Source organism: Anthonomus grandis, chromosome 12 (genome assembly GCF_022605725.1).
Source record: "Anthonomus grandis grandis chromosome 12, icAntGran1.3, whole genome shotgun sequence".
Lineage (NCBI taxonomy): Eukaryota > Metazoa > Arthropoda > Insecta > Coleoptera > Curculionidae > Anthonomus > Anthonomus grandis.
This window is the reverse complement of record NC_065557.1, coordinates 17,258,907-17,276,479: the sequence shown is the minus strand read 5'-3', so window position 1 is coordinate 17,276,479 and position 17,573 is coordinate 17,258,907. Positions and strand designations below refer to the sequence as shown.

Genomic DNA, 17,573 nt, shown 5'->3' with positions numbered 1-17,573 from the left:
CTTCTCATGACAGTGCGTATATTTCTTTATTTGTGTTATGCATATATTTATTTATTAATCTAATAAGCCTAGTACAAATTATGAATTATAGTAAAGTACAAAAGCTGAATGAAAAATAAATATTTAAAAATTGCAATAAAAAATGATAATCGACAATAATAGAAGAATCAATAAGTCAGAAATCATAGTCTGGCAAATGAATAAATTTCTGGCAAAGTATTGTGGCATGTAAAGGTATTTGTAAAGTCTTCACTTTCTTTCGTTTAGTAAAATTTGAAAATAGGTTTGTAGTAATAAATCATTAATGATTTAAAAATATTTGCTGAATAGACCTGCTAAATTAATAATAAATTTATAATCTGTAGATATAAAAAATAATAGTTCAGGCTCTAAAGAGAGAAACATAGTATAGATAGAGGGCAAAAATACAGTATTAAGTTCGTGATAATACATCAAATAAATTTATTACATTTGAGGGTTCTAACTAATCCCAAAATATTTTTAAAATTCATTTCTTTCTAATTCATTTGCAAGTAGAAAATAGGATGTGCTTAAAATTAGTAACATAGAGTATGCCGCTTATTTTGATATCTCAGATTATATTTTCCTTATACTTTAGTGGGGCCATAAAACTCCAAAAAAATGTATTTTGTTTCTCTATTGTTACACAGTGCTTTTCAACTCTCGATTCCTCGATCGAGGGTCTCGATTTTTTAAATTATATGTACTTCTATGAAATATATACTTAAATAGCAGTTATCCGGAGTTCAGTTTAAATCATTTTTTTTTAATGGGTTAAATAGTTGAGAAAAAAAAGAAAAAAAATCTTTTTGTAGTTTTGGAGCTGCAATATGAGATGAATTGTAAAAAACATTATTCATAAACTTGATTCTCTCTGATTTCGTAGAAAACTGAATCCAAAAATATTTGAGTCCATTAAAACCTCCAAGGAAGGAGGCGAAATATAAAGTATTGGTTTTAGTTAGTTTTAGCCTGAAAACCCATTGCTATTGCTTTTTGCTTAAAACAGTTTTACTTATTTTTTCAGCCAAAAACATTTTAAGGCAGATTAACTGTGTGAATTAGCCACTCTTTAAAAGGATGTGTTTTTTAATGTGTTTGCCAAAAACATATGTAGTTGTGATAAATTTATAATTAATTTTTCTGGCATTACCTGTTACTTTTAGTATACCGTAAACTATTTTATATTCTCTTGCAACTTAACAGAATTTTGAAAGTTTCACTTTAATTTCAATTTAATAAGCGTTTTCGAACCAGAATCGGAGTTGCTGTCCGTTGGGCCCGCTGATGTGTATTATGCAGATTAAATTGCTTTCGTAATGAGCTTGGTTGGAGCAGATTGCTTCTTTGATAATAGAAGTTAATTAAGACGACACTGTTGAAGTGCTGGACGTGGAATGTTGACACCGTATCTGTCAACTAGTAATTTAGGTTCATTTTGGCACTAATAGGGTCCGTGTTAAATCACAGACTATTATATTTGGATTCGTAGCTCGGACCAGACACTGCACCCTATAAAGGGCGGGCTCTATGTTCTCAGTGCGTATACATATAGTAAACATTTCTATTAAGGGGTGGATATTTGATAGGCTTGGACAAGTTAATATCTATTAAGCCAGCGGAAATAGTTAGCAGACAAGCAGAAGGCTGGTATAATAACAACGTTTAGTAGTAAATTGGAAAGAGACCATGTTTGAGTATGTATGTATGTAAATTTTCGGCCAATATAATATTTGTGTAGGTTAACATATACTGGTATATATTATATTGGTTACAATTTAACAATATTAAGCACTTTTATGCGGCTTAATAACGCACTATCTATCTCTATCCTAGACTAGTAACATCCATGTATTATCTGTCATCGTCCCGTATATCTAAAGAATTGTCCACCAGTCCATCCTTTTATTAAGCTGTTGACATTTATTTCTATTTAGAGAATCAAGACTTCAATTTAAGTTCGGTTCGAAATATTGCCTGATGCGATATTTAAATTAGACCTAAATAGTAGTGAATAAATATAGAGTAAATAAATATTTCTAGTGGTCGTAAGTGATTGTGTTTAGTAGTGTAAGTATGTTAATAAGTTAGTTGACTCTTTTAGTTCATCGAGTCTTTAAGTTTACACCTTAAGGAAAGGTAAAATCGTTTCAATACATATGGTAGATACCAGGTGATTCAGATGAACCAAATCTTTAAAATCTAAAAAATGCTTAGATATGTTCATGGGAACTTTTTTGCTTATTTCCATCTAACGAATACATATCTAAATTTTCGTAAAATAAAAATGTAATACCTGGTACCTCCCAAAACTGGAATAACATGAAATATGCATTAACAAGATTCTAGAAATACTTGTCGAAAAATAGCAAAAGTACTAACAGCTTGCTTCTTTGATAGCAATTATTAAGAGCGGTGGAACTTCTAAAAGAAACATAATTTACCATGCGGACGATTCGATCGATTATTCGTATAATTCCAAAATAAGACTAATTAGTATTTTATCTTTTAAACTGTTTATTAGAGGCTCCTTAAACCTGTTAAACTCTAGCATATAACTGTGTTCCTAATTATGTACGTGTCACAAAGCGATAATAAATGAGGGTTTGCCAGGATCCTGAGAGGATCCTTGTTGCTGTTGTCTTCTAGTCGTCACCGCTAAAGCGACCACCTGATTAATGACCTTAAACTTCATGTTTAACAACGATGTTTTGTTATCTAAACCCCGGAACAACAATTATAATGGTGACTATAAAGTATATCTTTCTCTCTGTGGAATAACATATAACCCGAAGACGAGAGCTGCGAGATGTTACTTATGGTTATATCGTAAATTTGTTATTTCTTAATTATGTTGTTTAATATCCAATGATATTGAAGTTTACGTTTATATCAATTAATAAAAAAGTGAGCAGTTAAGACAGTAAATGTATGAATACCAGTTTAGAAATGATAGCTGAGGGTGAAATGATGATAGGAGTCTGTTATATTTTGTTCTGACAAAATTTCAGATTTTGAGGCTACTTTAAAAGCACTTTCTGAAAGCATTAAATGCATTAAAATCTTGAGAGAGGAAAACGAGAGATTAAAGGCTGATTTTCTGTTAATCACGCAAAAAATTAACCCACTCGAACAGTTTTCCAGATCCAATAATAAAGAGATCCATGGGATACCAGAAATAAAAAATGAAAATCTTATTACAATTGTAAGTAATATAGGTAAATCTATTCAGTGCGATATCGAAGAAGAAAAAATTGATTTTATTCATCGTGTCCAGAGTTGAAATCAAAATCTACCAAAGCCTATAGTAGTTCGATGATATAGCTTTTGGTAGATGGGTGCTGTAAAGGCCAAGATTCGTTCTACTGGGAAAAATGGACCTGGTTTAATGCTGGCCAGTGCTCAAAAGCAAATATTTATCAATGAAAACTTAATCAGCGAAAAGTAGATATTGTTGAAGGAGGTCAAGCAGTTTGCTAAGGATCATCAGTTTAAATTTGTCTGGGTCAAAAATGGCAATATCTTCTTGAGGAAAAATGAAACATCACGAATTTTTCTTGTGGGAAACTCATCTGTTTTGGAGAAGTTGGGTGATGGCTCTGCGTAATATATTTATAATGTTTCATTAGTTAAGATATTTTTGTTAATAAAATGGTTCTTCACATATACTGCCAAAATACAAGGGGCTTAAGAACCAAGCTTAATGAATTTTCTTTGGCCATGGATGGAATGAACTTTGATATTGTTTCTTTAAGTGAATCCTGGCTTAATAAAAACATATCTGATGGAGAACTGTTTGACTTAAATAAGTACAATGTCTTTCGACGTGATCGGGAGACAACAATTTCACAAAAGAAGGATGGGGGTGGTGTGTTAATAGCAACCAAGAAAGTGCTTAATGCAGTTAGTGTACCAGAGTTTTTCAGTGATGCAGAAGATGTATGGGTGGCTTTGAAAGTCGGAATCAATACAGTGTATCTTTGTAGCGTTTATATTCCGCCAAGTGATCGTATGGCATATTCTTGTTTTTCTTCAAAATTATCCTGAATAAGTGACAATGTGGGTGATAGTTCTATTCTGGTGTGTGGTGATATGAACTGTTCTTCGGTTACATGGGAAAAGAAAAATAAAACTGAGGATTTGTTGATACCTATTACCGTAAGTGCTGAGCATGCAGAACTTATAGATACATTATCATTTAGTGGACTAATGCAATATAATCCTATTAAAAATGATATTAACAGAATTTTGGATTTAATTCTTTGTAATAAGAACTATATTAGTCATATTATAAAATGTTCAGCCCCAGCAGTTAAAGAGGATAGCCATCATCCTGCTCTTGAATTTTTGTTTTGCCTAGATATTCCTAAATCCTTAAGAAACCCAAAACATAGTTTTTTTAATTATAAAAAGGCAAACTTTGAGGAAACCAATAATAAAATGTCTAAAATTTATTGGGATACTATTCTTACTAGTGTTAATATTGATATAAATCTAAGTAAATTTTATAATATTTTAATGGATATAATCAAAGAGAAGGTCCCACTTATTCATCAGAGTAGTGGTTACCCTCATTATTTTTCAAAAGCTACTATTAAAGTAATTAGGGAAAAAAATTAATTCCACAAAAAATGGAAAATATATAAAAACCCATCTGATCTAAACATATTTAAACTCTTAAGAAGTCGATCTAAGGGGCTAATAAAACGTGATTTTAACAATTATATATCCTTTTTGGAGGACGAAATATCAACAAATAATAAAATTTTCTGGAGACTTGTATCTGTTAAGAGGGGAAATTCTGGCTTACCTTCAGTTATGAAATATAATAATATTGAAGCCTCCACCTCAAAAGAAATTAGCGATTTATTCTCAGAGTATTTTAAATCAGTTTTTGTAGCGCCAAGTGTATCAAATAATCACCATAACAGTAACATGACACATGATAATCTAGGTTTAATTCAATTTCAACTGGATGAGGTTGTATCAGGAATTAATGATCTGCATCCTAAAAAGGGTGCAGGCCCTGATGGCATACCTTCATTATTTGTAAAAAATTGTTCTAGAGGGCTCTCATATCCTTTATATAAATTATATAATCAATCGCTTTTACAAGGTCAATTTCCGGATGCGTGGAAGGTTTCCAATGTAATTCCTATATATAAGAACGGACAAAAAAATATTATCTCCAACTACCGTCCAATAAGTAAGCTCATCAGTTGTCAGTCATCTCCACTGTGTAGAATGATGAGATTATCAAATTTTTATAATTTTTATAAGATCTCTTTTTTGAAACCCAGAAAAACCTGAGAGGTGTATTCAAGAGAGAGCTACAATAATTCGTGTCCCAGACTTTGTCTTTTATGTAGGAATTAGTATTTACAGATTAGTATTTAAAATTTAATAGTCTCTTTCTGGTTTAGCAATTGTTAAGTATATTTAACTTTAGTGTTTGCAAGTTTATATTTGCTTCTATATTTATGAGTGGATACTGTAGTGGGTTTACCTATTTGTATCCTTAAGAAAATAAATAAATAAATAGCGCAGCTGATCTAAGAGCAGAGGGATATACCGGTTTCGCTAATAGAGATCTTGGGTGCTGCGCAATAAGTATCAGTCAATCAAAAAGAGAAATTGCGTTTCTCTTATTTCACTCTTTACTGATTAGAATTCAGTATAACTTCACCGAACAGAAGGCCGGGTTAGTTGGGTAATATAAGTTGGAACGGTTAATATTTGACAATGGTTCTTCCAATAGTGCGAAGTGCTAAATAAATGTATGCTATTGTATCGTTATATATTGTTGTACTTGTCCAAACGACAAGCGAATCGAAAACTGGCAAAGTTCAATTGACCTCTGTCAGGTACGGATCTAAGTAGCAAAAGTTAACCTACTTTATAAATGCGTTAGTTACCGACAGGAAGCCTGTGGACGTGTTGCGACTACTGCGCATTTATTTGCATTTATCTCTTTAGCCTTCGTAGCATATTGTTATTTCTAAAATTAGCAAAAGATTATAACAACACCTTTTTATTAAAATTTATTATAAGCTTTAACAAATTGGATCTAATACAGGAATAAATATTCGCATAAACGGCTGAAAGATTGCCACAGATCAATTGATAGCGCGCTGGGCGGCTTTGAATAGTAAAAACAAACAATAATAGTAGACATATGCGACCTGCAGTAAATGAACATCATCAACTAACCGTGCTATAACTAGAAATTTACCTGCTAAGTAGCAAGATATGTAAAAAATTTAACTGAAGACTTGCAGATCATTGTCTTCTATACTAAGTTCACGCCAATATTACTAAAAAATTGGAAGTAATTAATATTGATAAAAATTTTCTTAAAAATTATTTAGTTGGTGATTATTTAGCTCGTGGGTTTACGATTGAAATACCGAAATTAAAGATCAAACTTCGAAATTAAAGCATGCTCTCCGAAATCATTAAAAGAACTATGCCAAATTCTCCGCAATGTCCTGTAACTTGGTTGTTTCTAATATTAATTTAACGACTTAAAGTAAATGCCATAACTAACTGCATTTAAAGGTGGCATTTACATAAAAAGATGCCTTAGAAAATTAGCTAGATAGAATAATTTTGGATACACTTTACATGTCATATTTGTCTAACAAACGACAACTATTGTCAGTATTTGCCATGAGCATCTCTATAAATGATAGTGAGATTAGTACATAATGGATATGGGAAATTACTTTTTTAAAGTGTGAATGTGTTCTTAAAAAGAAAATAAATAATTTTGTGTTTTATTTTCTCGTCCGCGTATTACACTTATCGGAAAGATTCCTAGAATAATATTTTTGTAATTTTTTAAAAGCGGAACGTAAGACGAAATATAGAATTAGTCACGAAGATTTTAATTGTGCGTAGTTTTAAAGGAACAATGCTGAATAGGAAAAAGAGACTGTGTAAATGATACGTTCTAAATTATACTCAGAAAAAATTGAATTATGTTATTAAGTTTAAGAATTTTCTAATATTATCTGCCTGATTTTTTACAGTTGGAAATAAAACCTCAGGTTGACCTTCTTCTTTAACATGTTCTCAATTTCCAACAGGTGGTTATAAGGCACCAAAAGTAATTAAAATTAGTATTATTTTAAAGAGACTTATTGAAAGTTAATACATATTTTATATTATACTGATAAAAAGTTTTTTTGTAAACATATATTATATACTGCTGAAATATCACCAATAACTTAATTTTATTATTTTTAAGCTAACATAAAAATAAACCATTTATTAACGTATAAAGTTTCAACATATCTTATATTTTTTTGATATAGTCCCAAAATTTTTATGGAATTTTGATTTTCGAAATTCCAACTTTTTCGAAATTACTCTCGCGTTACTGCCATAGTAATATTCTAAGATACCCGCCGTGGGACACCTACTTCTATGGCAGTAAAATAAATTAAAAATTCCTTTAAAAATTCGCTTCTGCCATAACAGTAGGAATTTAAATATAAATTTACTGCAGTTCAACTACTACTCTCACCGCAACGCTTTTAAATTTGGGGCACTGTCCTACTAGTAGGAGAAACTAGTTGGCATAAGCAAGTTTCTTGAGTGGGGAGTAATTTTGGCGCCCTTGCTGTTATGGCAGTAACCGTCTCATTGTTTATTACCCAGTTGCATCTTAATTATCTCAGAGGTAGCACGTGTTTTTGTTTTTGTGATCTGCGTAATTAGTGATGGATCTTAAAGAAGAACAGAGATTGATAAAACTTTATGATAAAGTATTAAGTGGTGAATACAATGAGAGTGATTTAAGCAGAAGTTCCAAAATTGAGATGTCAGAGAAAAAAATATTAAACAAATATGAAAGATCATGTCCAGAACTTGTCGACCACACAAAAAAAACTCCAGGTCATATAATTATGTTTCAATTGAACTAAGGGAATTTGATATTTTTATAGCTGTGACCCTTCTTAGAGCCCAAATAGGTTATGCGATTAAGGAAGGTATTTTCAGTGGATCCCTTATACTATCCCCCTATATTTTTTCACTTTGTGCCTGGAAGAAGATATGAGCAAATTCGAAGATACTTATTTTCTTATGAAAATGTAGGTCAAGATAAACTGTACAAGATACAACTTGTTCTGGATATTATTATACAGGACTTCCAAAATGCGGAACACTTAAGCTTAGATGAGTTACTACTGCTTTTAGGAAGGCTTAGTTTCAGACAGTACATAAAAAGTAAAAGAGCAAGTTAAGAAATACAATATTTTGAGTTTTGTGCGCCAAATGGATACCTATTTAATATAGAAATATACAAAGGAAAAAGTGAGAAAATTGAAGCGAAATCAAAAATAAATTTGCTTGTTTTGCGACTAATGAGTCCATATATTAATAGAGGACACCATTTGGTAATGAATAATTTTTATACTAGTGCAGGGCTCTTAGAAATGCTTTAAAAGCACAAAACTTACACGTCAGTGACCCTCAGGAGCAATAGCAAAAGCAATTCACAAGTTCTGGCTTTAAAAATGTCGAAAAAGGTGAATTCATCTGGAAAAGACGTCAAAGTGTATACGTCTGCAAATAGAGAGACAACAGGGATGTCTTACTTTTAACCAACAAGTATCATCCTAAGTTAATTAAAGTCTCAAATCGCTTTGGCAAGGTAAATTTTTTGTTTTTATAAAATACTTTTTTAAGGTAAAATTAAAACCAGTTGAAGTAACAAAATATAACAAATATATGTCTGGTATTGATTGACTGGATCAACTTTTATCTTACTATTGATAACCAAGAAAGACAATAAGGTGGTATAAGAAAATAATTTTTTATTTACTAAACGTTACACTATTTAATGCATTTATTATTTACAAGAAAAAAATAAAAAATATTAGAATAATCGAATTTCGAGAAAAGATTATTCGAGGATTGCTCGAAATACTTGCAGTTAACATTTTGGCCTGAGGAACTAGTTTATAGATTAAGATGTATTTTATTGCTTTTTTAAAATAAAAGTTTCACCAAGTTAACGTTTTAAAAATGTATACTGGTGTAGGAGTATAGTGTCCGATAATCGTCATTAGGGAATTATTGCTTATGCATTAATGCGCCCTGTCATAAAGTCAGAAAGTAATGTTGGTGGTTTGGCAGTATGGCGTCCAAATTTGTTTATTTTCCACTTTATCCCAGTTTATATACAGGGTCAAAATATGAAAAAAATCGGTTCATAGGTTTCTAAAATATCAATGTGATTTTTAGAACATCGACTGTTTTTGCACTGTCCATCAATGTGTTAAATAATATTTACAATTTTTAACTATCATCAAGATATCATTTTATTAGCTATAAATTATTCCTAGTACTCCTGGAGTTCCTCTTCCTTTAATTCTTATACACAAAACTTTTTATTAAACAGAGCTCTTAAACTTTGAAAGATAACGTTTTACTTTTTTAAATTTCTATTTTATTTTCCAATAAGCTTAAATCTTAAAAAAATCGACTTAATGACGTTTATCGCAATTTCCTACGGTAGGGTAATCTCAAAGAAGAAATTAAGCTGTCAGCGACTATTCCACCGTTAAGGCGTTCTATGCGAAAGTCTGAACCTGACGGTCTTAAAAACGAAACCTGATGGTCGTGTTTAAAAAAGTAAATCTGGTCTTTTATTTAAGCAACCACTTAAAAGCGAAAATGATTAATCTTTAATTAAAAAAAATATTATATTTTACTAATTGATATGAATTACTTATTTCTTTAAAAAATATTTTTTTTAACATTGTCACTTAATGGTATACCTATATTTTTTGCAGCTATTTTTAAAAACACACTTTATCTCTTCACGTAATGCAACCAATTTATTTGTTAGTTTTGGTTTCATTAAAAGTCAATTTCCAATTTTAGGAATCGAATCTGCGGGAATCACATTAACATATATATTACGTTCGTAATTTATTTTCAGTAATATATATGTTTGACTTTTCAGGTAATAAAAGCTTTTGGTGTAACATCCAATGTTGTCCGTACTTTGTATTAACATAGACCTATGTTAAACCCTTTGAAACAATAAATTAAAATGTAATTAAATTGTTTTGAATTTATAAAAAAATGGAGCTTTGGCTTAATGTTTAGTCATAATGAGAGATATTTATATCATATAATAAAATTTACTAAGAAGTATAAAATAAAAATGTTTTATTTCAAATAAGTTTTTTTGCAAATTCCTTTCGCAAAAGTTTCTTTCTACCTTTTCGCTTTTGCAAAAGTTTCTTTCTACCTTATCGCTAAGAACCTTTAGTACTCGATCGACATGTGCATGTCGAAAATTGGTACTTTATCCCGTTTTGTATATTTTAGATAATTTCTCTATTTTGTGCAGGTGGAATATCTATTGTAGAATGAATTTAATGAATATGTGTATATCTTTCATTCATGAAATTGAATTTTGTGTGATATATTAAGATCTGTCAGTGCAGGTTTTCTGGGTGCTATCACGGGCGTGTTTCTTTACTACATAAAAACTTTGAGTTACAGTGACTAATTAAAAGGTACCTAATTGTTTCCTTGTATTCCACACATAAAAATTCGTTATAATCTTTGCTCGTCTTTTTCGTCAATGCTATTCCTGTTAATAAGCGTTAGTAAAAATGGATAGTTGCTTTTTGGTGAAAAATCTCTAAGTTCAGGCGACATCAAAAAGGTACCGTAGAATGGTATCAATACTAACAAGGAAAAGCATTATTTGTGAACGTACGAGGAACTTCTTCAAAGAAAAAGCAGCATTGAAATGCATGCATCAATGCTGCACTTTAATGCTGCATTGCATTTATAGCAACATTTTGAAAATGTTTATTTTATTTGCTTAGAAAAATTTGAATAAGTTGTGACAAAGCAGGTGTATTGCACTTTTGGCAACAATGCGTTCTTCCACCAAGAAGGTAGGTTCAAAAGAAGTAACTGGCAACACATAGACTTTATTGCACAGAACGAAACAAAGCGAAAAAGATTTAGGAGAATATTCGAAATACGACCTTGAGGCACGTCTCTTTTGCAATTGACGGCGGATTTCTTTTACATCAAGCTCGGTAGCAACGTAAAACTAGTTAAGGAATTATGTCAAAAATAAGTCGAAACAGTTTTTTTTGTCGAATACCCTGACTATCAGATTAGCACAGGAAGAAAATGTGCCTAGGAATGATTAATCATTCAGTTGACGTAATTATCATTATTTAGGGATATCGACCGAGAAAATTTCAAAAAATATTTCAGAAAATGTTAAAAACACAACAAGATTAATTAACTAACTTGTGGGCTTTGCAATTTTAATCATGGAATATTTACAAACAATCAACGTTTAAATGTTGCACATCAAATGTTAAATGAAACATATGCTCAATTTTTCGACTTTTTAAAGAGTTCGTCCATTTAAAATAGTATAACAATGGCATGCACATGTTTACGCATAGATTGCGGGAGACTGCGAGACTGCATTATCGGATTGATCCACTACTGCATAGGTAATTAACTATTTCTTAATTAGCTTTTACTATATAAATTACGAAAAAACTGAGTAATTTGCAAAAATTACCGTATTCCAAATAAAAAAATTTGTACTTTATACCTAAATATTTTTATTTATTAGTGTAACAAAAAAAATAGGATCTTCTACCAAATTCATCGTTGAAATCTACTAGCAATTCAAGCAGTTGCATAAGTGCTTCATTATTAAATATTGGGATATGTTTAGACGTTAATTATAAAATTGATGACGAGTTTCGTTTCAAGTTACTTAAACATCGTTGGAGTCCTAATCAGACTTACAATTTTAAGAATAACGTGGATTCTAGTGTGAGTTTTCGATGTGAGTGGTTTTTGATGTATCTATGATTAGCCTACTCAGCTAAAGCAAAAGGACCTCTTTGTCGAATATGTGTTTTATTTCGGCCTCCAGTGCGGCATGGTATAAAAGAACAGTTTATTATTTCGCCATGCCTGAAGTACCAAAAGTTTAATGAGGTTTTTAAAATTTTTAAATACAGCCTATCACAAGGAAATTGAAGAAAATCGTGTAAAACTTCAATCAATTGTCTCGACAATATTATTTTGCGGACGGCATGATCTTCCACTTCGAGATAAAGTAGACCAGAGTTCCGTTTTTACAGATGTTTTAAATTTTCGGGTTGAATCTGGGGACACGGTTTTAAAAAGCCCTTTAGATTCTGGAGCTAAGAATGCTTTGCGCACCAAACTCAAAATGAATTAATAGACATTTGCGGTGATGTTCTAAGACGCAAAATAATTGAGGAAATAAAGCAGGCTTTGACTTTATCTGTGTTAGCAGATGAAACTGCAGATATAAGTGGGACAAAGCAATTATCAATTGGAGTTCGCTACATTCGTTTTGATACAGATAAAATGCTAGTCATTTGTGAAGAATTTTTGGGATATGTACCGCTGCAAGAATTAAATGCGAACACCATCTCAAAAACAATTATTAAATTTCTAGAAGACTGCATCTTGGATTTATATAAACTTGTTAGTCAAGGATATGACGGGTGTGCTGCATTGGATAGTCATATAGGTGGTGTACAGAAAATTATTAGTGATAAGTATCTACAGCATTATTTTTCCACGGTGCAAATCATATATTAAATCTTGTAATCAATGACATCAATGAAGTTAGTGAAGTAAGAAATGCCGCTGAGACGACAAAGGATATCATAAACTATAAAAACTTAGAGAAAGCACATTGCGACGAAACAAAATACCAAATATTCCTCTTTTTTGTGAAAAGCGTTGGGCAGCCTAATACAAAAGTATAAGGAAATTTTCTGAGAACTTTATTACGATTATACAAGTTCTAAAAGAACTTTCCCTTGCTGCATGAAATTCAAAAACAAAAACTAAAACATATCAGCTTTATATGACTGCGACAACTTCAACATACATTGTTACGCTCTTAGTAATTGCTTGCTACTCTACCAAACTCGAACCAGTGTGCAATAAATTACAAAATGTAAATATAAATACAAAAGAACTTCTTGACCATATTAATAAATTGACGACCGTGTTTCAATCTCATCGAAATAATTCCTTGATAGAGTTCGCTATAATTTTTGAAAGAGCTCAAAAAATCTGCCAGGAACTGGATGTTGAGCTTAAGCGTCCTTAAATCGTAGCAAGACAAATCTATCGATCAAACCAACCTACATCTGAAAATGTAGAGGAGTTTTTTAGAACTTCTATTTTCACTCCATATTTAGAGTCGGTTATTTCGTCTCTTAAAACTCGATTTTCCGCTACACATAAAAAATCATTTTTCCTAATACAGCTACATCCCGAAAATATGAGAAAGCTCGATAAAATTTCGTTTTTACAAGTAGCGAAAGTTGAAGAATTGTTTGGGGCCTTTTTACAGAATTTTGTTGCCGAGGCTACTACGTGGTACGAGATGTTTAAGACAGCCGAAGAAGGAACTACGTCCAACGAATCTATAGAATATGCAGATTTAATTTCTAAAGCCACTCCATTTTATCCAGCAGTGTGTAAAGCAATTAAGATTGGCCTAACTCTTCCAGCGACAACCTGCAGCATTGAACATTCATTTAACACATTACTGCGGGTTAAGATGTGGAATAGATCAACGATGGGAGACACGAGACTAACTTGATGAGCGTTCATCGAAAGAGGATAGAGGAAGATATTGAGTTTGTTGACAAGGTTTTAAACGTCTTTGGACAACAAGCTAGGCGCCTTAGATTCTTATTTAAACTAGAAATTGACAAAACATACAACAATGCGCCCACATAATCAATGATTGCTATGGTTGTACATTGAATTAGGATATTAAAATATACCTACAGCAACTAAGTTATAATCTATATTTTATCAAGTATATTTATTACATATTATAGTATCACTTCATCAAGAATATTTTTTAAGAATAAATATATTCTTTGATATATACAGTGCTTTCATTTCAAAACGAACCATTCTTAATAACGTTTTAAAACAAAAAAAAGAACACGTCAATTTAGACATACAGGCGAACGTTTAATTTAATATTTGACAAAGGCCAGTCAATCACCTCCTCACCTTCAGCTAACCTTACTTTGAAATATTAAATGGGAACTACCATGTGATACGTCATTGTAAGTAGCATTATTATTCGGTTGACGAACCAGCGGATAGTGAGTTAAAATGTCTGGTAATAATGATATATTTTATCGAAGTAATACTTTGGTATATCAAACGGCTATCCTGTATAGTATAATACATTATTTTAAAGGGCATATAGTCTACCACCCAACGGTGTATAAAAAATTTACGTTTATTAACATATAAACTGTAAGGGTGTAAAAAGCTGTTGAACAAATTAACAATTTAATCAGTTCACATTTATTTTATTAAGTGCTTAAAATGTTCTTGGTTATTCGCAAGACAATAATAAAGCCTATTTTGAAATTCCTCACGCAGATGGGCAAATGTTTATGACAATTTCATGCTGCTTACAATGACGTGTCATACGATGGGCATTCCCATTTAACAAGAAGTTATTAAGGGCGGTCAGTATTGAATAAAGCACTGTATATTATAATAGAGTAATATATGATATCAGTTGGGTGAACAAATGCAATCGCCTTCATTATATCGTGAGCTACTTAAAAAATTGTGGCTACTCACTGGTGTTTTCAGCCCAATGCCAAAGAATACTAATAGTTGTTCATAGTTATTTTTAAAAGTAAATTTACAAAAAAAAATTAATAGAGTGTTTAAAAAATAATTTTGAGTAGTATGAATCATATAGGAAATATAATATGCTATAATCAAAGATAATATTCATAACTATTAACATATTCAGTTATTACAATATTAAATAAAGTTAATAGAACCTATGATGAAAAATAATGCTATGATAGGACTTGTTGAGCTCTAGATTCACCATACTCTCTCTAGATACACAAAATGTAATATTACATTTTAAAACAACGCAAAAAATCAAGAATTTTCGACCTAGCGCCATCTATTTTAACAGCAAAAAATTATGCATTGTTGCAGATACATTTTTAGTATAAATTCTCTATAAATGCTATAAGCATGCATCAATGTGAAAGATGATAATCTCTTATAAATTTTCACGGTGTGACCTTAAATATCATAAAAATTAAGTGGTTTTAAATACCCTATTACAAATAATGTTGCCTCTCGTTACAAAGAGGATAAAGCAATCTATAATTCAAATATCACAAGGCACTTCCAATAAATTTGGTCCAGGCATACAGCGCCATATCGTGATAATCGAGTAAACTAATAAGAGCAGATTACTGTTACAAAGCACTTTGGACCGTTTTACCTACAGATGGCCGTCCAGTTAGTTTCCAGCTCCAGATCAATAGAAGCGTCAACTCCGCCCCTCGAGAACACGTGATTTAAAGCACGTGCTTAAAACAGGTCACGTGTTGTTTATAAATACGATCGTTAGACGCCAGCTGTTCGCAAGCAGCATCAGGTGAGAAGAGAACGGTGAGAGGGAAAATGAGGATAAGTACGGAAATAATAATAATAATTGTCTTTAAGATATATATTTTTTTTTAATTAATAAAAGGAAATAATTTGATTAACGATTAAATAGCATGAAAATTTAAAGGTAAAAGAAAATTTTTATTTGTAGGTATTTTCTATCAATTATAGAAGAGAGAAATGTTTTACTTTTCGAAACTGATTCCTCAAATTAAGGCTTTGAGCAATATTAATTTAGCTGATCTGGTATGTTAGTAATAGAACTACATTCGCTGAGTAATAATCCAGTAACTAAGTCATTCTAAAAAAAATCTGATAAATGAGCAAACTCAAATCATTATTTAAATATCATAGCAATGTTTAATACTCCAGCATCTATTGTAAAATGTCTCTTAGTTTGACTATGCCTTACAACCCGCTCTATCTAAAAAACTTTTTATGATATTAGTAAGAAAATTAATGGTGCATTTTTATTTATCTTTTTATGCAGAAAAAACATGTCAAAAACCTAGATAAATAGAGTCAAATATCTAGAATTTTTATTAACATTTTAAATCAAAGGCAGCATTACTAATAGTATGATGTAAAAAAGACATTAAAAATTCGTAGATATTTTGTATGATTTAAAAATTTTGTGGCAATGCTTAACTTAGAAGAATAATGGTAACTTTGTATATTAAGAGCATGCATCAGAAATGTATATCATAGATTCATACGAGAATTAACAGCAAAACTGCTGTGTGTTAAACTGGTTTAGTGAAAAATAAAAGGCGGAATATTCAATCTGATGAGAAATCAGGTAGTAGACGTACCTATTCTGGTTCAAGTTACTATGAATCCTATGTTAAGTTACATTACATTACATTACATTAATTACAAAAACTTTCTGATCTGTCGCAAACACATTCAGTCGATAAAATATTTAAACAGTAGAAATGGCACCCATATAAAATTTAACCTAAGTCAAATGATGATGATAATACCTGAAATAATTCTAAATTCTCCCAACTAACTTTATAATGTTTGTCAATTAATATAATTGTCATTACTGGTTCGACACGAATCCAAGAATCTACGGAACTCAAATATTCTTTGCAATGTCCGTGAATACTTTGAGCAGTTGCTGTACTTATGTAAGGAAGTGACACAAGACAAGGAAGGTACAGATATTTTTAACAATTATTAAAAAAATAAAAAAAATTTCCAGTCGATAAAATTAAATTCAACTTCTTGGCGATCCGTAATTAACTAAAATTAAAAAAAACTTAAATTTAGAAAAAGCGCAATTTTAAAGAAAATATAATGCCTTTTTAAAAAATATGCCATATAAGTTCTTATGTTGGAAATAATTTTAAATACGGGCTAGTAGGAATCTTAAATGACTTAAACATTTAGATTATATTATATTAAAATTTCTATTATATTAATAAATTTAGAAATATTTGTTAAGCAAAGAGGTAAGCAGTAAAAGAAGGGCCTTGTTCAAACTTTACTATTGCTTATTTCAAAAATTGCTACGTCGGGAATGAAACTACAGTCATATTCAAAATTGACAGTAATAAATCTTACGAAAGGATTCGTAATATTGCTCCAGATTTTATTTGTATACAGGGTGTTTCAGAACTATGGGATCAAACTTCTAGGGGTTGTTCAGTGCAACAGTAGAATCCATTTGAGTATAGGAACCCATGTCCGGAAATGTGTCACTATGCCACTACGGCCCTAAGACGCGTTTAAATTTAGAAAAAATATTATTTACCTAAATAGGATCTGATGCATTTATTTTTACCTTTTGTATATGATACCATCACAACAATTGTTCAAAATTTCTTCCTCCAACCTCAATACACCGACTTAAATGCTGCACATGATTTCGGCGGACTACACTAAAAATTTGATCCTCGTTTTGAATGATTTCAAATGCTGCTGTTATTCGTCCAATTAAGTCCAGCTCTGATTCTACTGGAGTTTCGTAGACTAAAGACTTTACATGTCCCCACAAGAAAAAATCAAGCGACATTAAATTGGGTGACCTAGGAGGC

General features: G+C 31.1%; 1 protein-coding gene across 10 annotated transcripts in view; it reads right to left on the bottom strand.

The window, feature by feature from the left end:
• LOC126743099 (CUGBP Elav-like family member 4) overlaps nt 1-17,573 on the bottom strand; it is an 885,098-nt gene that overhangs the window by 575,302 nt on the left and 292,223 nt on the right. The window lies entirely within an intron of this gene.